The sequence below is a fragment of the Tachyglossus aculeatus genome, chromosome X1 (assembly GCF_015852505.1).
Source record: "Tachyglossus aculeatus isolate mTacAcu1 chromosome X1, mTacAcu1.pri, whole genome shotgun sequence".
NCBI lineage: Eukaryota > Metazoa > Chordata > Mammalia > Monotremata > Tachyglossidae > Tachyglossus > Tachyglossus aculeatus.
In genome coordinates this window covers 63219620-63244894 of record NC_052101.1, presented here as the reverse complement: position 1 = coordinate 63244894, position 25275 = coordinate 63219620, and the positions used below count along the sequence as shown (strand labels likewise).

The 25275-nt window shown below is 43.8% G+C and overlaps 1 long non-coding RNA gene across 1 annotated transcript in view; it reads left to right on the top strand.

Moving 5' to 3' along the window:
- Positions 1-15053: 15053 nt before the first annotated feature.
- The window catches only part of LOC119949808, a 50328-nt gene continuing 40106 nt past the window's right edge, over positions 15054-25275 (top strand). Inside the window, exon 1 of the long non-coding RNA XR_005457319.1 lies at positions 15054-15130. This is a non-coding gene — a long non-coding RNA (uncharacterized LOC119949808). The remainder of the gene's footprint in view (positions 15131-25275) is intronic.

Below are 25275 nucleotides of genomic sequence, written 5' to 3'. Positions count from 1 at the left end.
AGAAATCTATGCCTTTTTTTGTCTTTGGTAATCATCAAATCCTCTTGTGAATTAGGGTTGTATTATGGTCAGTCTTTAGTGAGAGCTGTCAAAATGTCCAAATGATCCTGTTGAAGGGCAAGGGAACTGCAGGGTAGTAAAGGGAAAAACTACATTTCCCACCGGGCACACCACTGTAGGGGGTGGTCCTATGCATAGTCAAAGCTCTGAATTCTTTTGTGAGTGGGGAGAAAGATCTGAAACTGCCATTTGATCTGATCAGTGAAGTGCCTCTTAGGAACTGGCTCCAAATGGGTAAGCACATGTTCCTCCTAACTAAGCTCCTAGGAAGGTAGATCTGGAAAGTGGGCTTGATCTAGTTTGAAGTTTTGTAGTGTAAATCTTAATTTGTGGCTTTATTTACTTTCTTACATTCTTTTCAATTGTATCTCCAGGGAAAAGATTACTTAGGAACAGATATGTGGCATCAGAGTTTTATAGTTCTTCAAACTACTCAGGCAAGTATCTCTTTTGGATATTGGCCACATTCAACTCTTTTATTCCTTTTGAATACCAGATTTTGCAAAGGCTTTTTATTCTAGGTATTTTAGCAAGGTGTCTCTTGTGTACATCCTCAGCACTTGGGTATGCATCTTTAAATTATATATTATAAATTATATACTTACATTAATGTCTGTCTCTCCCCCTTTAGACTGTAAGATCGTTGTGAGCAGGGAGCATGTCTGCTAATTCTGTTGCATTGTACTCACCCAAACGCTTGGTACAGTGCTCTGCACATAAATGCTCAATAAATAAGATTATCTAACACCTTACTAGCTTCTTCCAGCCAGGGAGGCTCAGAGCTGCCTATTTTTCTAGAAAGGAATACAGCACCGGGAGTATGTAGAACTCACATAAAAAAGTGTCTGGATTACCAGAACTCTGGAATTTGTAACAGGTTCCATTGTACTTTGAAGATTCATGAGTAATGTGAATGGATAAGAAAAAGCATTTCATTACCCTTTTTAAAAATTCATATGTATCCACCAGCTAAGGAAGTCCTAGTCCCCACAGACCCCAACAGCCTGGTAATTCATTCATTCATTCATTCAATCATATTTATTGAGCGCTTACTGTGTGCAGAGCACTGTACTAAGTGCTTGGGAAGTACAAGTTGGTAACATATAGAGATGGTCCCTACCCAATAGCGGGCTCACAGTCTAGTAGGGGGAGACAGACAACAAAACAACACATATTAACAAAATAAAATAAATAGAATAGTAAATATGTACAAGTAAAATAGAGTAAGAAATCTGTACAGACATATATACAGGTGCTGTGGGGAGGAGAAGAAGGTAGGGCGGGGGAGGGGGAGGAGGGGGAGAGGAAGGAGGGGGCTCAGTCTGGTAAGGCCTCCTGGAGGAGGTGAGCTCTCAGTAGGGCTTTGAAGGGAGGAAGAGAGCTAGCTTGGCAGATGTGCAGAGGGAGGGCATTCCAGGCCAGGGGGAGGACGTGGGCCGGGGGTCGACAGCGGGACAGGCAAGAACGAGGCACAGTGAGTGTTGTCCACTAGCGGACTTGACATGACTGACTCCATTTTGTGTATGCTGACAGTAACCCTCCATTTTGAGCAGGCCGAGAGAACAATTCCTTTTTTTGTATTTTACGCAAGGCTCAGCAACAGGTGTCTTTAAGGCCAGTAACAAGTATCTATGCAAGGCCATAGGGCAGATAACAACAACCTGCACAAGGCAGTGAGAACAGAGAATAATGAGAATTTATAACATCCTGTCGGTCCTAATTGGATTCCTGAAATTCCCAAATGATCTGCTCCCATGTTGCTGTAACTTGAAAAAAGAAACAGTGAGAATGGGATCGGGGCTGCTTGTCATTTCTACCTCTCCTCCTCCCCATCCCCCTGGCCCTGCCTCCTTCCCCTCCCCACAGCACCTGTGTATATGTTTGTACAGATTTACTACTCTATTTTACTTGTACATATTTACTATTCTATTTATTTTGTTAATGATTGCATCTAGCTTTATTTCTATTTATTCTGATGACTTGACACCTGTCCACATGTTTTGTTCTGTTGTCTTTCTCCCCCTTCTAGACTGTGAGCCCATTGTTGGGTAGGGACCGTCTCTATATGTTGCCAACTTGTACTTCTCAAGCGCTTAGTACAGTGCTTTGCACACAGTAAGGGCTCAATAAATACGATTGAATGAATGAATGAATGAATGAATAAAGCAAAAAAAAAGCAGAAAAAAAAGCAAGGGCTGCCTGTGACCTCTTGAGTTGGCAGAATTCTAGAGGGATCCTTGCTAAGGGCCTGGGTGTAGAGGAACCTGAGGTGCCACTAGACTGTAAGCTTGTACTCTCCCAAGTGCTTAGTACAGTGCTCTGCACACAGTAAGCTCTCAATAAATATGATTAACTGGCTGACTGACTGAGGCCTAAAGCCAAAGCTTATAGGTGGAGAGACCTCACAATGCTAGGATCTGGGGCATAAGGTCCTCTGTCTTGGCCTGGCTTTAATGTGCTTTTTAATATAGTATTTATTAAGCATTTACTATATGTCAAATTATGTTCTAAGCACTGGGTTGGTACAAGTTAATTAGGTTGGACACAGGCCTTGTCATCATCATCATCATCATCATCACCATCAATCGTATTTATTGAGTGCTTACTATGTGCAGAGCACTGTACTAAGCGCTTGGGAAGTACAAATTGGCAACATATAGAGACAGTCCCTACCCAACAGTGGGCTCACAGTCTAAAAGGGGGAGACAGAGAACAAAACCAAACAAACATACTTGTCCCGCATGGGGCTCACGGTCTAAGAACAGGTATTTGATCCCCATTTGACAGTCGAGGAAACTGAAGCACAGAGATGTTAAGCAACTTGCCCAAGGTCACACAGCAAGCAATTGGCAGAGCCGGGATTGTTGCTGCCTACCTTCTACTACCACCTCTTCTATCACTTCTGCCTCTACCACAACTGCTGCTCTCTCTACCACTATGGTTATCTCTGCCTCCACTCCCTTATCACTCCGTTGTCACTCCCCATCTTGCTACTTCCTCCTTTTCCACCGTTCCATCTCCTCTTCCTGTACTCAACTCATTCCATTTGTTCCTTTGTAGCCAGAAATGGATGACACCACTGCTCTTTATAGGTCTGAAGCTGATCTAGAGAAAGCTCCAGGGCTATATAAAACCCTAAAAAGTTATTATTATGGTATTTGTTAAGCGCTTACTATGTGCTAAGCACTGTTCTAAGTGCTGGGGGAGATATAAGTTTATCAGGTTGTCCCAAGTGGGGCTCACAGTCTTAATCCCTGTTTTACTGATGAGGTAACTGAAGCACAGAGAAGTGAAGTGACTCACCCAAGGTCACACAACAGACATGTGGGAGAGCTGGGATTAGAACCCATGACCTTCTGACTCCCAGGCTCTTTCCACCAAGCCATGCTGCTTCTCATAATGATGATAATAATAATTATAATGGTATTTATTAATAATAATAGCAATTATGGTATTTGTTAAGCACTTACTATGTGCCAAGCACTTTTCTGAACACTGGAGTAGATACAGGGGATTCAAATTGTCCCACTTGGGGCTCACACTTTTAATCCCCATTTTACAGGTGAGGTAACCGAGGCACAGAAAAGTTAAGTGACTTGCCCAAGATCACACAGCAGACAAGTGGTGGAGGCAGAATTAGAACTCACATCCTCTGACTGCCAAGCCTGTGCTCTTTCCACTAAGCCATGCTGCTTCTCTTATAGCGTATCAGCAACAGAAGCTGTGGAAGTGGTCCCAGTGGCAGAGGAAAACATGGACAGTGTTATTAGGATTGCGTAGGTAGATGTGTGTGTGTGTGTGTATGTATTTATATATAAGATATATATATAATATATATATGTATACGTATATATACTAGAGAAGCAGCATGGCTCAGTGGAAAGAGCATGAGCTTGCAAGTCAGAGGTCATGGGTTCTAATCCCAGTGCTGCCACTTGTCAGCTGTGTGACTATGGGCAAGTTACTTAACTTCTCTGTGCCTCAGTTACCTCATCTGTAAAACGGGGATTAAGACTGTGAGCCCCACGTGGGACAACCTGATCACCTTGTATCCCCCCTAGCGCTTAGAACAGTGCTTCACACATAGTTAGCGCTTAACAAATGCCATTATTATCATTATTATTTTATATAAGCGATTGTGTGTGTTTGTAAAATCATCCTTCCTACAAAAGAAGACACCAATGATAGTGAAATACATTTATAGGTGTATATCTGAAAAGGCCATTGTAGGAGCCAAAGTCCTGACACACCAAGCACACACATAAACTGTCCTTTATTCATACCGTCATGTTTGTTGTGTGTAGCACCTGATTCTGTTTTCCTTTGTGCCTCTTTGACTTCCATTTCTTCTGAAGCCTCTGCTTAAGGAGATCCACTCCTTTCTTGATTGCAGTGTGCTAAATTGGTCTATATGCCAAAGTTGTCTCCTAGCTTTCAGCTGAGTTGCCTTCTTGCCTGAAACTTTGTTTCATTGCAATGATAAAACTTTTCTCTGTCCCCTTTCTTTCAGGGACTGACTTCGTGGCAGGAGAATGACTTCATTCTAACACTTTATTTACAATCCTGTCTTTCCACCTGATGTTGAATGTGGTGGAACATTGAAAATGAAGCTGCTAGAACTGTTCTACGAGTCAGATGTGCTGTCTGTGTTGGTGGAGATGGGTTCAGGTCTACCAACCACGGAGAAGGTAGCACAACTTCTCTGAAGACCTTTGGTTTCAGTTGAACACTTCTCTCCTCCAGTCAAACATCCTGTGCAAATTTATACATTCCTAACCCATCTTCAACCACACAGTAGCTCAAGCAGCTATTCAGCTTTCTCTCTCTCTCTCTCTCTCTCTCTCTCTCTCTCTCCAAATATATATATATATATATATGTATATATATATATATATATATATATATATATATATATATATATTTCTGGCCTGACTAATCCCATCAGGGATCCAGATGTACTTCCTACACTTTGGCCCTCAGAGGTCATACCCTCCCTTTTCTCATCATAGGCACCATCCTGTCCCCAATCAATTGTATTTAGTGAGCATTTACTGTGTGCAAAGCACTGTACTAAGCACTTGGGAGAGTAAAATACAACAATATAACAGACACATTTCCTGCCCACAATGAGCTTACAGTCTAGAGGGGGATAAAGACATTAATATAAATAAATAGATTACAGATATGTACATAAGTACTGTAGGACTGGATGGGGTGGTGGTTAATAAAAGAGCAAGTCAGGGAGAAGAAGAAGGGAGTGGGAAAAGAGGAAATGAGGTCATAGTCAGGGAAGATCTCTTGGAGGAGAGGTGCCTTCAATAAGGCTTTGAAGGTGAGGAGAGTAAGTGTCTGATGGATATGAAGAGGGAGGGTATTCCAGGCCAGAGGCAGGATGTGGGCGAGAGGTTGGCAGTGAGATGGATGAGATCAAAGTACAGTCAGTAGGTTGGTATTAGAAGAGTGAATTGTGTGGGCTGGGTAGGAGAGTAGCAAGGTGAGGTAGGAGTGGGCAAGGTGATTGAGTGCTTTAAAGCTAGTGATAAGGAGTATCTGATGTGGAGGTGGATGGGCTTTGACTGGAGGTTCTTGAGGAATGAGGAAATGTGGACTGAATGTTTCTGTAGAAAAACGATCCACAGAGCAGAGTGAAGTTTGGACCGGAAAGCAAAGAGACAGACCCCTCCTTCCTTTCTCCAGCTCACCAGAATGCATTTTCCCTTCTAGGATCTGCTCCTATTGCTGAGGTGTTAGTGGCTACTTGTCTAGATCCATCAGGCAAGGCCCATCACCTTGTAGATGTAATGATTAAGGGAGAGATTCCATTGGTATTGCAACTTCAGAGATTTCCCTTGAGAAGAGACGCCTTTGCCCCCTCACCTACCCCTCCACCCCTTCACTTAGCATTACTGGTGTTCAAATTATTCTGGTTGAAAGAGTATTTTCTATCTGGGGCCAAGGACCTTCAAAAACTCAGAAATTGATTAAACGTAGCCTTGAGATTGAGAAGAGAGCCCAAGTAGGAAGGCTTCCTGCTTGCATGTACAGCCAGCACTCACATTGTTAGACCTCATCAATCGGAGACAGGGAATATCAATCAATCAATCGTATTTATTGAGTGCTTTCTGTGTGCAGAGCACTGTACTAAGCACTTGGGAAGTACAAGTTGGCAACATATAGAGACAGTCCCTACCCAACAGTGGGCTCACAGTCTAGAAGGGGGAGACAGAGAACAAAACCAAACATATTAACAAAATAAAATAAATAGAATAGATATGTACAAGTAAAATCAATCCATAAATAGAGTAATAAATATGTACAAACATATATACATATATACAGGTGCTGTGGGGAAGGGAAGGAGGTAAGATGGGGGAATGGAGAGGGGGACGAGGGGGAGAGGAAGGAGGGGGCTCAGTCTGCCAACTCTGTCCTACTGTACTTTCCGAAGCGCTCTTCACACAGTAAGTGCTCAATAAAATTGATTGATTGGGGGGAAGGCCGTTGAAAAGTTTCCTAGAGTAGAATGGCTAAATGTAAGCCGTCGACTGATTTTTTGATGACTGGGGTTAAAAAAGGGATTTCAATTTATCTGTTTTAGATTATTGGAATTGTAAGTGCCTGACTGAAATATCTAATTTTAGGCAATTTTAGCAGATACAAGATAACCAGGTTGGACACAGTCCCTGTCCCACATGGGATTCACACACTAACTAGGAGGAAGTAGGATTTAATCCCTATTTAATAGGTGAGGAAACTGAAACACAGAGAAGTTAAATGGCTTGCCCGAGGTCACACAGCATGCAAGTGGCAGAATTGGCATTAGAAACCAGTTCTTCTGACTCCCAGGCCCATGCTCTTTTCCCTAGCCCATGCTTTTTATTATTATTAATAATAATAATGGTATTTGTTAAGCGCTTACTATGTGCCAAGCATTGTTCTAAGTGCTGGGGTGGATACAAAGTAATCAGGTTGTCCCACGTGGGACTCAGTCTTAATCCCCATTTTACAGATGAGGTAACTGAGGCACAGAGAAGTTAAGCAGCCTGCCCAAAGTCACACAGCAGACAAGTGGCGGAGCTGGGATTAGAGCCCACGTCCTCTGACTCCCAAACCCGTGCTCTTTCCACTAAGCCATGCTGCTTTTTTTCTAGGAATACATCAAAACCCTGTTAAATAGCTGCAAACATGAAAATCCATGAAATGAAATTTGATATTACACCTAAGACACTAACATTCTTATAAGTCAATGTCGTATACCTTCTAATTCTCCCCATCAGTGTCACTTTTCATGGAGTCCATAAATGGTTTCCAGCTGATACTAAATAAATCAGTTCTGTTCTGGTTTTGACATTTGGGTCATTGAGACTATTTCCTCACTGGTTATAAATCTCCTGAAGATTTCTCAACTGCTGTTAAAATGCTTCATCATCTTTTTATACTTCTCTGGACAGAACTACAGCACCTCATGATGGGCACTTGCTAGATCTCACAAATTAGGCAGTAATATCTAACTAGATAGCTATACCAGTAAACTTTTCAACTCAGTTCAACTCAATAGTGTCTCACCTTGAAGAGGATGTATCTAGCTGGAGGACAGCCTAGGTAGGATTCAGCTAAAATGGCAGTTCTGGCTGGAGAAAAGTATCTGATTCTGAATGATTTTTGTCTCAGATTTGAATTATTTGGCTCCTTGCAGACTAACAAACTCAGTTTGGATTATTGCATGGCCTAGTGGATAGAGCATGGGCCTGGAAGTCAGAAGGACCTGGGTTCTAACAATAATAATGGTAATAGTAATTGTGGTATTTGTTAAGTGCTTATTGATGGCAGCGGTTTTTCCGGATGGCCACCAAGTCGCCGGGCGACTAAAGAATTAGTCAGACAGCATGTGACTGCCGAAAGTTTTAATAAAGTTTTATTGGTAAGGCCGAAGACCGAATAGGGGGTAACGCACCCGGCGGGCTCATTTCCTTAAGGGAAAAGGCCCCAAAGACTGAATGGGGGGTAATATACCCAGCGGGCTCATTTCCTTAAGGGAAAAGGCCCTGAGTGCCCGATACAATGGGCTTATATACTGCTGTTGCTGATCACAGTGATTGGTAGATTTGAAAACAGTGAGGACTGGATTGGTGCAGTTTTGGTACAGATTTTGTGCAGAGCTGGGCGGAGTCTACCTCCTTATTTGGTTTGGTTCCTGGACCCGACCACTGGGCTGCAGGGTCTAAGGCCCATACCAAATATGGCAACAGAACCACGTACATTCAAACAATATCTGCAACCTTTCCATGGTGCCTGGGGCAGGGGGCCCATCACTTACTATGTGCCAGGCTCTGTTCTAAGCACTGGGGTAGATACAAGATAATTAGGTTGGACCCAGTCCTTGTCCCTCATGGGGCCCACAGTCTAAATAGGAGGGCAAACAGGAGAACTGAGGCACAGAAAAATGCAGTGATTTGCCCAAGGTCACATAGCAGGCAAATGGCAGAGCCAGGATCAGAACACAGGTCCTTCTGACTCCCTGGCCCATGTTAATCCTGGAACTACCACATGTCTGCTGTGTGACCTTGAGCAAGTCACTTCACTTCTCTGTGCTCAGTTACCCCATCTGTAATATGGGGATTAAGACTGTGAGCTCTATGTCCCCCTTCTAGACTGTGAACCCGTTGTTGGGTAGGGACCGTCTCCATATGTTGCCAACTTGTACTTCCCAAGCGCTTAGTACAGTGCTCTGCACACAGTAAGCGCTCAATAAATATGATTGAATGAATGAATGAATGAATGTGGGACAGGGACTGTGTCCAACTTGATTAACTTGTGTCTACCCTAGCACTTAGTCTAGTGCCTGGCAAACAGTAAGCACTTAACAAATACCATTATTTAAAAAAAAAAAAGGAAATTCTCTGTGCTCCCAGAAGCAAGGTTGCAGGTCACCCACTCCTAGGGTAGGGCCATTTGAGCAATTCTCCCAGGCTCCCTACCCAAGGGGGTCTAGCCCCACCCCACCCTCCTAGGGATCAGGGCTCGGGGCAGAGAACATCCATGGGATAGTAACAGTACCTACAAGAGGGGCAGCAGTGGGAGAGTGAGAACAATCACTGACCCAAGTCACTAGGACCTTGACCGAAAGCCTTTCTATGCATGATACCCCCATGCAAAGGCACCTCTCCAGAGTTCTGTTGCTGAGAGAGGCCTCCTAGAGGGCAAGGCCTTGCTCTTAACTTGCCACCAGAAAGGATGAAATGTCAATGTATGTAAAGGGAAGCAGGTGGGCGGGGGGAGTGCCGAGAGGAGATTTAGGAGGGCATCCATTCTTTAACACCCTCACATCCCCTAGGGATTGCGCCCCAATTTACCATGTTTCTGATATTATATGCAGAAACACTCACACACAAAACCCCATTCTTAATTCAGTTATTGCCACTAAATGACAATGTGGAGTTTTACAACTTAGGGGTGTTAGCCACTGGTAATGAAGAATTCGCCACCTTAGTTAAATTACTGGTTCTCTGCGGGACACAAAATTTGGTGATTTTCTGGATCAACGATTTCCTTGGAAAAAAAAAAAAGCAAAAAACTCCTCTCTGGGCTCTCAAGATTTCACTTGAAGACCTCATCCCTCACAACACCACCCTCTTACCTGTCTCCCCTGACCTAAGGCTCCCCTCCCCCTGAGGCCCCCTCTTACAGACACACACACCCGAAACAACAGCCCCCAGCTGTAGTGAAGCAGAGAAGCAACAGCAAATAGCATCCTGCACTATGCCTGGCAATCTCTTAACATCTTTGTCCCAGAGCTCTCCATTGTGTGCATTTCCCCAATTGTTTGATCATAATGGCTTTCCTTCATATCGGACAGACTACCACCCTCCCCATCTTCATAGCCCAGCTAAAATCATATCTCCTCCAAGAGGCCTTCCCTGAGTAACCCATTTCTCTACCCTATCCACCCTCACTTTTGCATTGCCCTATGCCATTGGATCTGTACCCATTAACTGTCCCCCTGCCTCACAATAGCACAAACGTACAAAGCCTTATACTCTACTGCTTCTCCTATCTGTAACTTATTTTAATGCTTATCTCCTCCACTAGATTGTAAGGTCCTTAAGGGTGAGGATCATGTCTACCAAATCCATTGTATTGTACTCTCTCAAGTGCTTAGTGCTCTGCACACACTAAGTGCTCAGTAAATACTGATTGCCTTCTCCCTGTGCCTATGACTCCATCTCCTCACCTTCTAAAACACACCCACTTTTCTTCCCTCTTTTCTTCCCAGAAACACAATGGCTCTGTGGAAAGAGCATGGGCTTGGGAGTCAGAGGTCATGGGTTCTAATCCCAACTCCACCACTTGTCAGCTGTGTGACTTTGGGCAAGTCACTTAACTTCTCTGAGCCTCAGTTACCTCATCTGTAAAATGGGATTAAGACTGTGAGCCCCACATGGGACAACCTGATCACCTTATATCCACCCCAGCGCTTAGAACAGTGCTTCACACATAATAAGTGCTTAACAAATGCCATTATTATTATTATTATTATTATTCACCCCTTGATTGCCATCTTCAACTACTTCCTGCCCGATGGCTCCTTCATCTCTGCCTTCAAGACAACTTGTACTTCCCAAGTGCTTAGTACAGTGCTCTGCACACAGTAAGCACTCAATAAATACGATTGAATGAATACGATTGAATGAATGAATGAACATACCTACATTCTATCCTATCCCCTATTCTAAAAAGACCTTCTCTGGATCCACTGTACTATCCAGCTATCACCCCCAGCACAACCTCCACTTCTTTCTTGACCCTTTACAGTCCAATTTCTGCTCCCCCTAACTCTACTGAGACCACTCTCTTCGACATCACCAGTGATCTTTTTCATGTCAAAACTAACAGACTCTACTCTGTCCTAATCCTCTTCGACCTCACTGCTACTCTTAACATTGTGAACCACTCCCTTCTCCTATTAACTTGGTTTCTCTGATTCTGTCCTCTCCTGGTTTGCTTCTTACCTCTCTGGTCAATCCTTCTAGGTCTTTTTTTTTTTTTTTTTACTAACTCTTCCTCTGCCTCCCACCCCCTCAGTGAATCATTAAGTAGTATTTATTGCATGCCTACTGCAGACCACTGTACTAGACACTTGGGAAAATACTTTAGAACTAATGATCATGAGAGAAGCAGCGTGACCTAGCAGAAAGAACCCGGGTTGGGAGTCAGAGGACCTGGGTTCTAAACACAGCTCCTCCACTTGTCTGCTATGTGACCTTGGGCAAGTCACTTAAATTTCTGTGCCTCAGTTCCCTCATCTACAAAATGGGTATTCAATGCCTGTGCTCCCTCCTACTTAATAATAATAATAATAATCATCAATCGTATTTATTGAGCACTTACTATGTGCAGAGCACTGTACTAAGCGCTTGGGAAGTACAAATTGACAACATATAGAGACAGTCCCTACCCAACAGTGTGCTCAGAGTCTAAAATGACAGTGAGCCCCGTGTGGGACCTGATTAATACAGTGCTTGGCACATAGTAAATGTTTAACAAATACCTCAATTATTATTATTATCCCTGACCTTCAAGAATTTACAATCTAGAAAACAAAATAGACCCTAAAATAAATTACAGGTATGAGGAAGCAATGTAATATATAAGATATGTATGTAAATGCTCTGGAAGCTTGTGATTACTTAAGCAGCATGGCTCAGTGGAAAGAGCATGGGCTGTGGAGTCAGAGGTCATGGGTTCGAATCCCAGCTCCGCCAATTGTCAGCTGTGTGACTTTGGGCAAGTCACTTAACTTCTCTGTGCCTCAGTTACCTTATCTGTAAAATGGGGATTAAGACTGTGAGCCCCCCGGGGGCAACCTGATCACCTTGTAACCTCCCCAGTGCTTAGAACAGTGCTTTGCACATAGTAAGTGCTTAATAAATGCCATCATTATTGTTATTATTAATTGCCTGGGTGGCAGAAGTGCTGACATGGGAGTGGGGGGAAATTAAAAATTAATCAGGAAAGGCCTTCTGGAGGAGATGAGATTTCAGAAGAGCTTTGAGGGAGAGTGATTGTCAATAGGATATGATGGGAGAGGGAGTTTCAGTCAGAGGGTAGGGCATGAGGGTAAGCCGTGGAGAGCTGAGAATGAGGCACACCCTAACTGTGGGTGGCCAGCAAGGCTCAGTTCTGGTTCCCCAACTCTTCTCAATTTAGACTCACACCTGTGGTGAGCTCATAATAAATAATCCTGGTCTTTGCAGGCACTTACTATGATGATGATGATGGTATTTGTTAAGCGCTTACTATGTGCCAAGCACTGTTCTAAGCGCTGGATGTGTCGAGCATTGTATTTCAAGCACCTACTGGACTGTAAGCTTATGCTAATTCTGTGGTATCGTACTCTCCCAAGTGCTTAGTACAGTGCTCTGCACATAGTAAGTGCTCAATAAATCCCATTGATTGATTGATTACTATGTGTCAAGCACTGTACTAAACCTTGGGGTAAATACAATACAGTCAGATAAGACACAGCCCCTATCCCTCATGGGACTCACAGTCTAAGGGGGAGGGAAGGCAGATATAATCCCCATTTTAAGGAGGAGGACCTGAGACACAGAGAAGTTGTGATTTACCCAAGATCATCTAGCAGGTGAATGGCAGAGTTGGGATTAGAATCCAGTGCTCTTTTTGCTAGGGCACACTGCTTCTCACCTGCTCCCGTGGCTTCGACTTCCACCTTTATGCCGGTGGTCTCAAAGCTATCAATCAATCAATGGTCTTTATTGAGTGCTTTACTGTGTGAAGAGCACTGTACTAAGCTCTTGGGAAAGTATAACAGAGTTAGTAGACGTGTCCCCTGCCCGCATTAAGCTTACAGTCTAAAAGGATGAGCTACTCACTACAGAAGCAGTGTGGCTTAATGGAAAGAGCATGAGCTTGGGAGTCAGAGGACATGGGTTCTGACCCCCTCTCTGCCACTTGTCTGCTGTGTGACCTTGGGCAAATCACTTAACTTCTCTGTGCATCAGTTACCTCATCTGTAAAATGGGGATTAAAACCGTGAGCCCCTCATGGGACAACCTGATTACCCTGTATCTACCCCAGAGCTTAGAACAGTGCTTGGCACATAGTAAGTGCTTAACAAATACCATAATTATTATCATTATTAGTTCACAGCTCCCTAGCGTGACCCATCTCCTTCTGTGCACTCTCACATCTCCTACCTCTGGGGTGTCTCTACTTTGATATCACAATGGCACCTCAGGCTTTATATGTCCAAAACTGAATTCCTCATCTTCCCTTCCAAATTTCTCCTCCACCTAACTTCACATCACGGTCCACAAAGCCACCATCCTCCTAGTCTCTGAAGCCTGCAGCTTTGGCATTATCTTGGACTCCTCCCTCTCATTCAACTGCCCATATTCAAGTCTGTCACTAAATCCTATCAGTTTTTCCTCCACTACATCTCCAGGATTTGTTCCTTCTTCTTCATCCAAATGGACATCACCCTGGACCAGGCACTTGTCCTATTCTGTTAACTACTGTATCAGTCTTCCTGTTAGCCCTGTCTCCAGGCTCTCCCCTATCTAGTACATACTTCACTCTACTGCCTGGATCATTTTTCTACAGTGATGTTCTGCGCACATCTCTCCATTCTGCTACACTGTAAACTTCCACCCTAGACTTTAAACTCCTTGAGGCCAGGCATCATGTCTTCCAACTAACTGTACTGTACTTCTCCAAGTGCTTTGTTCAGTGCTCTGCACAAAGTAAGCTCTAAGTAAAAGCCATCGATTGATTCTTCAAAAACCTCCATTGGTGACCCATTCTTTGAACATCAGGCAGAAACTTCTGTCAGTTTGGTTTTAAAGCACCCAATCAGCATTATCCCTCCCACTTATCTACTGTCTTCTTCCACTACACCCCAGCTCATATTCTTCTTTCCTCTCAAGCTAACCTATCCACTTTGCTTGGCTCTTGTCTCTCTAGTCAACCTTTTGTTAGGCCCTACCCCCTGCCTGGAACTCTCTCACCTTTCAAATTTGACAGATCAGACTTCTCCCTATTTCAAAGCATTTCTGAAATCACATTTCCTCCAGGAGGCCTTCCCTGATGTATTTTCTAATTTCCCCATTTTCTATCCCCCAACTCCTACATCAGCACTTTTGTACCAAACTCTTAAAAAGTCACAACCCCTCCAAGTACTTATGTACATAATTTATATACTATATTACTTTCTCTTATCTCTGCCTTATCTAGGCTTATCTATACTTCAGTGTCTGTCTCCCTCACTCATTTGTAAATTCCTTGAGTGCAGGGATCAAGTACACTAATTCTATTGTATTGTCCCAAGCGCTTAGTACAGTGCTTCATTCATTCAATCACATTTATTAAGCACTGTACTAAACACTTGGGAGAGTACAATACAACAATGAACAGACACATTTCCTGCCCACAGTGAGCTCACAGTCTAGAGGGAGAGACAGGCATTAATATAAGTAAATTACAGATAGATGAGATGGAAACCCAGTGAGAAGGTTAACATTAGTGTGCAGGCTGGATTGTAGTAGGAGAGTGGTGAGCACTGTTTAATACAAATTTATTATATAATATTTGTGGGCAAGCATTTGCATATTTTCTGACACCTAATTTAGAATAGAAGATAATTTTGCATTTGCCATAGAGTTGTGCAAAAACTAAAGACAGAAGAAATCTAATAACTGAAGACAGGCTCAAACATTTTTGAAAGTATTTCCTAGAACTTGTATCATGCATAAGGAATTTCATCATTGAAACTAAACTATCCCAGTTGACATTTTTCATAACTTGAAAGTCTGGAATTATAATTAATTATAAGGGCTCTTTAATCTGGACTCATGAAAAGGGTGATAATGCATATTTATGTGGCACTTATTTTGAAGAATCTTTATACATTTTAAAAATGCATGCTGGTAGATAAGCAACATGTTGATAGCTATTTCTCCCCTTCTTAAAATGCAGGTTTCCGACTGGTGGAAAAAAAAAAGCAGCTGTTTTGTGGTCATCATTACTGTTCTAAAATACCTAAGGACACAAGGTAAGAGCACTATTATCTATTGAAATGTAAGGAGATGATTTGGTAGCAGAATATACTTCCTCAGTAAGCAATTTGGTTGCAGGCCAAAAGACTGAAGACTGAATCAATTGATCAATCATATTTATTGATAGTTTACTGTGTGCAGAGCACTGTACTAAGTGCTTGGGAGAGCAGCAGACATGTTCCCTGCCCACAAGAGGAGGATGAGACAGACATTAATGTGAATAAAGGGAACATGTCTATCAACTCTGTTGTATTGTGCTCTCCCAAGCTCTTTGTACAGAGTTCTGCACACAGTAAGTGCTCAATAAATACCACTGATTACCTACCGTGCTCAGAGTACTGTATTAAGCTCTTGATAGAAAGTACATTAAAGTTGCCGTGATCCCTGCCCTGAAGGATTTTACAATATAGCAGGGGAAACAGAGTCAAAATTATTTGTGGATAAAAGAGAAAATAAAATGGAGATGTACATGAGTAGGTGCATCACCTCCAGCTGAGCAAAACATCTGGTAATTGCAACGTCACCTCCCTGAGTGCCTCAGCCCACATCTACCACAGCTGAGGAACTCTCTGCCTGCCCCTGCCTGGCCTGCTCCATATGCATCGGGCCGGATGGAAAAGCCGCTGCTTTGCCTCCTTGGCCCCTCTCTTCCATCACAGCTGAGTGAAGTGTGTGCCCTGCCTGGCCTTGGCCCTCCTAAAGTGGCTGAGGAACTCTCTGCCTGCCCCCAGCCTGCTCTGTGTGTGCTGGGCTCAGTATAAATGCCTCTTCTGTTCCTCCTCGGCCCCTCTCTTCCAACTCAGCTGAGCGTACCATGTGCCCTGTGTGCCCTAGGCCCTCCCAACATGGCTGAGGAACTCTCTGTGTGCTCCGGGCCAGGTGGAGAGCTTCTCTGCCTCTTTGGACCCTCTTCACCTTCGGAGTCAAATGAGACATCGGGCATTTGTGGCCTCCTGCCCCCCGACAGGCCCTCGGCCCCATTCACCTCGACTGAGAGAACTGCCTCCCCTCCCCGCCAGCTGGGACTGGCACCAACAGAGAAACTCCATCCCAACCTGCTTTCCACCACCCCAGTGGGAAGGAGAACAACCCCTGCATCATGTAGCCTCTTATACCCCGGAAAAGCGAGTGGCTGCAATAGCCTTTTCTGTCGACTCTGAAGAAATTCTGCTCCTCCAGCCACAGCTCCCTTACTCCTCCAGTGGTTGTCCATTCACTTCCACCTCAAACAAAAACTCCTCACCATTGGCTTTAAAGCACTCAGTCACCTTGCCCCTTCTACCTCACCTCGCTACTCTCCTACTACAACCCAGCCCGCATACTTCGCTCATCTAATGCTAACCTTCTCAATGTACCTCCATCTCATCTACCTCGCCTCCAACATCTCACCTGTGCCCTGCCTCTGGCCTGTAACACCTTCCCTCCTCATATCTGACAGATAATTACTCTCCTCCACTTCAAAGCCTTACTGAAGGCACATCTCTTCCAAGAGGCCTTCCCTGACTAAGCCCTTTTTTCCTTTCCTTCAACTCCCTTCTGTGTCACCCTGACTTGCTCCCTTTATTCATCCCCCCTCCCAGCCCCACAGCCCTTATGTCCATATCCATAAACCATTTATTTATATTAATGCCTGTCTCACCCTCTAGACTGTAAGCTCGCTGTGGGCAGGAAATGTGTCTGTTATAGTGCTATATTCTCTCCCAAGCGCTTAGTGCAGTGCTCTGCACATAGTAAGTGCTCAATCAATGCAATTGACTGACTGACTTGAGTTTTGGTTTTATTTTGGGTATTGTGTATTTCTTCTTGTCCCTTTTGCTGTCTTAATGTTTTGTTGTTTCATTTTTCCCAATGTGTCTGTCTCCAGGTGTCTCCCTAACTTTATTCACAGATTGTGAGCCCTCGAGTCTAATTCCCACTTTCCCAACATTGAGTACAGTGCTCTACACATGATAAGCACTTGAATACTTAATACTACTACTTAAATAGGTATGTAAATCAATATGTATGGAAATGGTACTGGTAGTTGTAAACAAGTATGTAGTTAATGCTGAGTTGGTAGTTGGGGGAATGAAATGATGATTATGACACTTGTTAAGTGCTTTCTATGTGCCAAGCACTGTACTAAGCTCTGTAGAAGGTAGGTGATAATCAGACAGGACACTAGACTGTGAGCTCCTTTAGACTGTGAGATTGTTGTGGACAGGAATGGGTTGTTGTATTATAGTCTCCCAAGCGATTAGTACAGTGCTTTGCACACGGTAAGCGCTTAATAAATGTGATTGAATGAATGAATGAATGACACATTCCCTATCCCACATGGGGCTCACGGTCTGAGTAGGAAGGATATGATTGGGGAAAAGAAAAATTAGTTAGGAAAGGTCTAGAGGAAATGTGAGTGGAAAGGGAAAGGGTGGATTTTAGCGATGACTACATCACTAAAAGGTTGAGCCAACAGGATTTGGTAACAAATTGAATATGTGGGTTAAATGAGAGAGATAAGTCGAAGATAACATCAAGGTTACGGGCTTGTGAGACAGGGAAGATGGTGGTGCTGTCTACAAGTGAAGAGAAGCAGCATGGTTTAGTGGAAAGAGCCTGGGCTTGAGAGTCATAGGATGTGGGTTCTAATCCCAGCTCCACCACTTGTCTGCTGTGTGACCTTGGGCAGCCCACTTAACTTTCCTGTGCCTCAGTTACCTCATCTATAAAATGGGGATTATGACTGTAAGTCCCATGTGGGACAACCTGATTACCTTGTATCTACCCCAGTGCTTAGAGCAGTTCTTGGCACATAGTAAGTGCTTAACAAATACCATTATTATTATTATGATTACTACAGTGATGAGAAACTCTGGAGGAGAACAGGAAAGATGGGAAGGTTGGAAGATGAGGAGTTCTGTTTTGGATGTATTAAAGTTTGAGGTGCCAGCAGGTCATCCAAGTAGAGATGTCCTCCCAAAGGCAGGAGGAAATATGAGACTGAAGAAAAGGAGAGAGATCAGGGGAGGAGTTGTAGATTTGGGAATCAGCTGCATAGAGATGGTAGTTGAAACCATGGGAGTGAATGAGTTTGCCAAGGGAGTGGGTGTAGATGGAGCTAACTATTGAAGGTTTCTGAAGAGTAAGGAGATGGGTGTAGAATGCCATTTTAGAAAAATGATCTGGGCAGCATAAAGAGGCAGCATGGCCTAGTGGATAAAGCACAGCCTGGGAGTCAGAGGATCTGGGTTCTAATCTTAGCTCTGCCACTTGTCTGCTGTTTGACCTAGGGCAAGTCAATTTAACTTCACTGTGCCTCAGGTATCTCATTTGTAAAATGGGGATTAAGACTGTGAGCCCTATGTAGGACATGGACTGTGTCCAACCTGACTGTCTTGCATCTACCCCAGTGCTTAGTACAGTGCCCTGCACATAGGTGCTTAACAAATACCATTTAAAAAAAAAGTATAACTGGAGAGGGAAGAGATTGGAGTCAGGGAGACCAGCGAGGAAGGTGATTTGTTCTATAGTATTTGTTATTCTACTGTGTGCAAAGCACTTTATTAAATTATGGGGAAAAAATGAACAAAACTACATTGACAAGGTCCCTGGTCTTTGAAGGGTTTCACAACCTAAAAATGATTGACAACAGACACATAAGAAGAAATGAAACAATAAAAACTCAGAAACAATATAAAGAACATAGACATGATAAATGCAATCAGAGCACTGTGGCTAGAGGAGCAGAACTTCAGGTATGGCTATTCAGTGTTCACCAGCCCTAACAGTCACAATACTCATAGTTATAACCACAGGCTTCCTGATATTTTAAATGTTAGAAAAACATGCTGCCATTGCATCCTCCCCCCGCTGTGTGACATTGGGCAAATCACTTCTCTGGGCCTTAGTTCCCTCATCTGTAAAATGGGTATTAAGACTGTGAACCCCTTGTGGGACAAGGACTGTTTCCAACCTAATTAGCTTGTATATACCCTAGTACTTAGTACAGTGTGTGGCACATAGTAAGTGCTTAACAAATACCATAAAAACAAATGGAGCTTAAAGTGGTGGTGGGAAATCCCTGTGGAGATGACCAGGAGGCAAAAGGAAATGCAAGATTGCAGAATAGGTGAGCAGTTAGAGCTAGTGAGGTAAATTTGGAATTAATCAATAGTATTTACTAAGCACTTACTATGTGCAGAGCACTTTACTAAGTGCTTGAGAGAGTACAGTACAACAGAAATAGCAGACATGTTCCCTGTCCATAACAAGTTTACAATCTAGAGACGAGCTTACAGTCTAGAGGTCATTGGAAGTCATTCACAAAGAGGTGATAGTTGAAGTCTTGGTAGAACTCACCTGGTTCCTCAAGGGAATGATTGTTAATCAAAGATGCTTACTGAGCACTTACAGTATGCAGTGCACTATACTAAGCAGTCAGTTGCATTTATTGAGCACTTACAGACTTGGAAAAGTATAGTGTTGACAAGCAGCATGGCCTAGTGGATTGAGCCTGGGAGTCAGATGGATCTGGGTTCTAATTCCGGCTCCACCATTTGTCTGCTGTGTGACCCTATAAAATGGGGATTAAGACTATTAAGCCCTATGTGGGATATGGACTGTGTCAAACCCAATTATTTTATATGTACTTCAGCACTTAGTACAGTGCCTGGCACATAGTAAGCACTTAACAAATACCACAATTATTATTATTATTATTAGTGTTGGTAGACAAGATCCCTGCCCTCAAAGAGCTGACAATCCAATGTGGGAGACAAACATTAAAATATATTGCAGGATTCCAATGCCTGGAACAATGAGGAAACTCATCCTCTTTCCAAGGATCTTGTCAGTCGATATCTTGCGAGTTTTATTAAGGAGGAGCAATCTATCTGGAAATTAGTAAAGGTGGATCCAGTCAGAGAACCAAAGAGTGTGAAGTGTGGCCTAAGTGGAAAGAGTGCAGACCTCGGAGTCAGAAAACCTGGGTTCTAATCCTGGCTCTGCCACTTGCCTGCTGTGAGACCTTGGACAAAGTCACTTAACTTCTCTGTGCCTCAGTTACCTCATACGTAAAATGGGGATTCAATCCCTGTTCTCCCTCCTATTAAGATTCTGAGCCCTATGTGGTTCAGGAACTGTGACATGATTAACTTGTATCTACTCCACCACTGAGAACAGTGCTTCATAATAATAATGGTATTTGTGGAGGGTTTATTGTGTGACAAACACTATTCTAAACTCTGGGATAGATACATGCTAATCAGCTTGGACACAGTCACTTTCCCACATGGGGCTCACAGTTTTAATCCCCATTTGACAGAGGAGGTAAGTGAGGCACAGAGAAGTGAAGTGACTTGCCTAAGGACACACAGCAGACATGTGGCAGAGCTGGAATTATAATCCAGGTCTTCTGACTTCCAGGCCCATGATCTATCTACTAGGACATTCTATTAACAAATACCAGAGTTATTATTTTGTTTAAGACTGTTTTTGAAGAGTTATGTTCAATGAACTGTAAATCCCCATTATGAGTAAAGGACACCTGGATTTCTATCCAGACAGTCCACAAGCATACTGTGGTAGAATACCTGAGCATAAAACAGCATTTTAATTTTCTTGAGCAAAGAGTTTGAATACTTTTAGAAGTATTCAACGTGGTCTAATAGAATTAGTATGGGAATCAGAGGACCCTGGGTTCTAAACCAGATACTGCCACTTGCCTACCAAGTGACCTTGGTAAATCGCTTAAATTCTCTGTGCCTCAGTTTCCTCATCTGTAAAATGGTAATTGAATGCCTGGTGTCCCTCTTAGATTATGAGCCCCTTGTGGGCCAGGAACTCTGCCTGACCTAGTTTTATATATATATAAAATATATATTTTTTATTTTTTTTATAAATATAAAAATATAAAATATATAAATATATATAAATATATATAAATATAATATAAATATAAAAATATAAAAAATATTTATATAAAAATATAAATTATAATATAAATATATATATTATTATTATTTTTTTAAAGATAGTTATAGAGAGCCTACTATTTGCCAGACATTGTTTAAAGTGTGCTGGGGTAGATACAAGCTGATCAGATTGGACATACTCCCCACCTACATGGGGCTCACAGTCTTAATCCCCATTGTACAGATAACGTCTCTTTGCCTCAGTTACCTTAAATGACTTGCCCAAGGTTACACAGCAAACAATTGGCAGAGCTAGGATTGGAACCCAGGTCCTTCTGATTTCCAGGTCCGTGGTCTATCCACTAGGCCAGGCTGTTTCTCATCTTGTATCTACTCCAGTCCTTAGTACAGTGCTTGGCACATGCCCTCCCTCCATACATCCACCAAACTAGCTCTCTTCCTCCCTTCAGGGCCCTGCTGGGAGCTCACCTCCACCAGGAGGCCTTCCCAGACTGAGCCCCCCCTTTTTCCTCTCCTCCTCCCCTCCCCATCGTCCCTCTCCCTCTCTCTGCCCTACCCCCTTCCCCTCCCCAAAGCACTTGTATATATTTGTACATATTTACTATATTTTATTAATGATGTATATATAGCTACAATTCTATTTATTCTGATGGTATTGACACCTATCTACTTGTTTTGTTTTGTTGTCTGTCTCCCCCTTCTAGACTGTGAGCCCGTTGTTGGGTAGGGACCGTCTCTATATGTTGCCAACTTGTACTTCGCAAGTGCTTAGTACAGTGTTCTCTGCACACAGAAAGTGCTCAATAAATACGATTGAATGAATGAATGAATTGCAGTTTGGAGAAGGAACAGAGTGTAAGGATACATGCATAAGTGCTGTATGGGTTGGGCAGGAGTGAGTATCAAAGTATTTAGCAGTGGGTTTTTGATACATTGGCTTTACTTAATCTGATTGAATTATGATTGTGCCTGGGGCTCTGTGTCTGTTTGTTCTCCACCTAGTTGAGGGGGTTGATTTGTTGTTCCCGGGCTGTCACATCCCTCTGGGGGGACAGAGAAGAGGTGGGGGTTTTCCTGGAATATCATGTTGGTACTGCCATCCCTCCAGAGGACAGAGACCAGGTTAAGGGTGGATCCGGGGGTGGGGGCGTGGGGACGGGGGTTGTTGGTAGAAGGGGGCAAAGAGGATGCTTGGGAAGGAGTAGAAGCTGGACTCACCGAATGTACCACCTTCCTCTTTCCTGGCTCCTCCCCCTCGTTGCTAAGCCCATGACTAACATAGTTTAAACCACTTAGACAATGGATGATGTCCCCTTTTAGACTGTGAGCCCACTGTTGGGTAGGGACTGTCTCTATATGTTGCCAACTTGTACTTCCCAAGCGCTTAGTACAGTGCTCTGCACACAGTAAGCGTTCAATAAATACGATTGATGATGATGATGATGGATGAGGTGGCGAGAAACTAGAGCCATTTTTTTATCTGCTCATGGTGGAGGACCTCACCAGATACACTGGTCGTAGTTCAAAATGACAATAATCCTTCATGGAATTGAATTCTTAGGAGGTATGGACCCAATTGCATAAGCAATGCAGAAAGGAGGAAGAATAGAATGAAGAGGTTAGTCAGGGAAGGCTTCCAGGAGGAGATATGATTTTAGTAGGGCTTTGAACTGTGGACCACCCCCTTCTCCTCAACACGCTATCTGACCTTGGCTTCACAGACTCCGTCCTCTCCTGGTTCTCCTCTTATCTTTCCGGTCGTTCTTTCTCAGTCTCTTTTGCAGGCTCCTCCTCCCCCTCCCATCCTCTTACTGTGGGGGTTCCCCAAGGTTCAGTGCTTGGTCCCCTTCTGTTCTCAATCTACACTCACTCCCTTGGTGACCTCATTCACTCCCACGGCTTCAACTATCATCTCTACGCTGATGACACCCAGATCTACACCTCTGCCCCTGCTCTCTCCCCCTCCCTCCAGGCTCACATCTCCTCCTGCTTTCAGGACATCTCCATCTGGATGTCTGCCCGCCACCTAAAGCTCAACATGTCGAAGACTGAGCTCCTTGTCTTCCCTCCCAAACCTTGTCCTCTCCCTGACTTTCCCATCTCTGTTGACGGCACTACCATCCTTCCCATCTCACAAGCCCGCAACCTTGGTGTCATCCTCGACTCCGCTCTCTCATTCACCCCTCACATCCAAGCCATCACCAAAACCTGCCAGTCTCAGCTCCGCAACATTGCCAAGATCCGCCCTTTCCTCTCCATCCAAACTGCTACCCTGCTCATTCAAGCTCTCATCCTATCCCGTCTGGACTACTGCATCAGCCTTCTCTCTGATCTCCCATCCTCGTGTCTCTCTCCACTTCAATCCATACTTCATGCTGCTGCCCGGATTATCTCTGTCCAGAAACGCTCTGGGCATATTACTCCCCTCCTCAAAAACCTCCAATGGCTACCAATCAATCTGCGCATCAGGCAGAAACTCCTCACACTGGGCTTCAAGGCTGTCCATCACCTCGCCCCCTCCTACCTCACCTCCCTTCTCTCCTTCTACTGCCCAGCCCGCACCCTCCGCTCCTCCACCGCTAATCTCCTCACTGTACCTCGTTCTCGTCTGTCCCGCCGTCGCCGTCGACCCCCGGCCCACGTCATCCCCCGGGCCTGGAATGCCCTCCCTCTGCCCCTCCGCCAAGCTAGCTCTCTTCCTCCCTTCAAGGCCCTGCTGAGAGCTCACCTCCTCCAGGAGGCCTTCCCAGACTGAGCCCCTTCCTTCCTCTCCCCCCTCATCCCCCTCTCCATCCCCCCATCTTACCTCCTTCCCTTCCCCACAGCACCTGTATATATGTATATATGGTTGTACATATTTATTACTCTATTTATTTATTTATTTATTTATTTTGCTTGTACATTTCTATCCTATTTATTTTATTTTGTTGGTATGTTTGGTTTTGTTCTCTTTCTCCCCCTTTTAGACTGTGAGCCCACTGTTGGGTAGGGACTGTCTCTATGTGTTGGCAATTTGTACTTCCCAAGCGCTTAGTACAGTGCTCTGCACATAGTAAGCGCTCAATAAATGCGATTGATTGATTGATTGATTTGAAGTTGGAGAGAGTGGTGCTCTGCCAGATATGAAAGGGGCTCCTTGTGGGCAGGAATCATGTCTACCAACTCTATTATATTGTAATTTCCCAAGCACCCAGTTCAGTGCTCTGCACACATTAAGCACTCAGTACATACCATTGATTGAGGGAGTTCCAGGAAAAGAGCCAAAATCAAGACACAGTGAGTAGGTTGGTGTTAGATGAGTGAAATATGCAGGAGCCGGTGAACAACAAAAAAATCCCAAATTCACATTTTTTCTTGATGGTAGAGGTTTTTGAAAGTGTATTTTCAATCAAAGGGAGATTTGCAAATTTGCAACTGTTACTTGGTATAATCTGGCCAAAAGCCATTTGTTTAAGACAAGCACATAGGGTTTTTTCATTAGATAACTGTATTCTTTGGCATGCTTTCTATTTAGGTTGGGAGACTGATTGCCAGCTGGGGATCTGGGTGTACTGTGATATTGTACTGCCCCTTACTGACCTCCCTCCTATCCTATTTTGCCCATCCTGCTTACATGGACTTTGGAATTGCTATGGAAACCCCTGGAAGTAACACACCAGAGTAGCACTGGGAGTTGACTCATCTCCCCGCCCCACCACCACCCCCAAAAAAAATGTCCTGTTGCCTGGCCAGGAAGGATTTAAGAATCAATCAAGCCAATCAGTAGTATGTATTGAGAGCCTATTGTATGCAGAACACTGTCTATGCACTTGGGAGAGTACAGTAGAATAATTATAATTTGTTAAGTGCTTACTGTGTGCCAAGCACTGTACTGACTGCTGGGGGGAAAATACTAGCAAATCAGATTGACAGAGTCCCTGTCCCACATCAAGCTCACAGTCTTCATCCCCATTTTACAGATGAGGTAAGTGAGGCACAGAGAAGTAAAGCAACTTGCCCAAGGTCACACAGCAGACAAGTGACAGAGCCGGGATTAGAACCCCATGACCTTCTGACTCCCAAGTCCATGCTCTATCCATTAGGCCACACTGTTAGTACACATGATCCTTGCCCTCAAAGAGTTTAAAATTAAGTGAGGTGAGGGACACAAATCATGTACCGATAGGAAGTGGATATGAATTTAAGTTAGAGCTTAAATAGTGAGCTAATTAAGTTGTGAGCCCACTGTT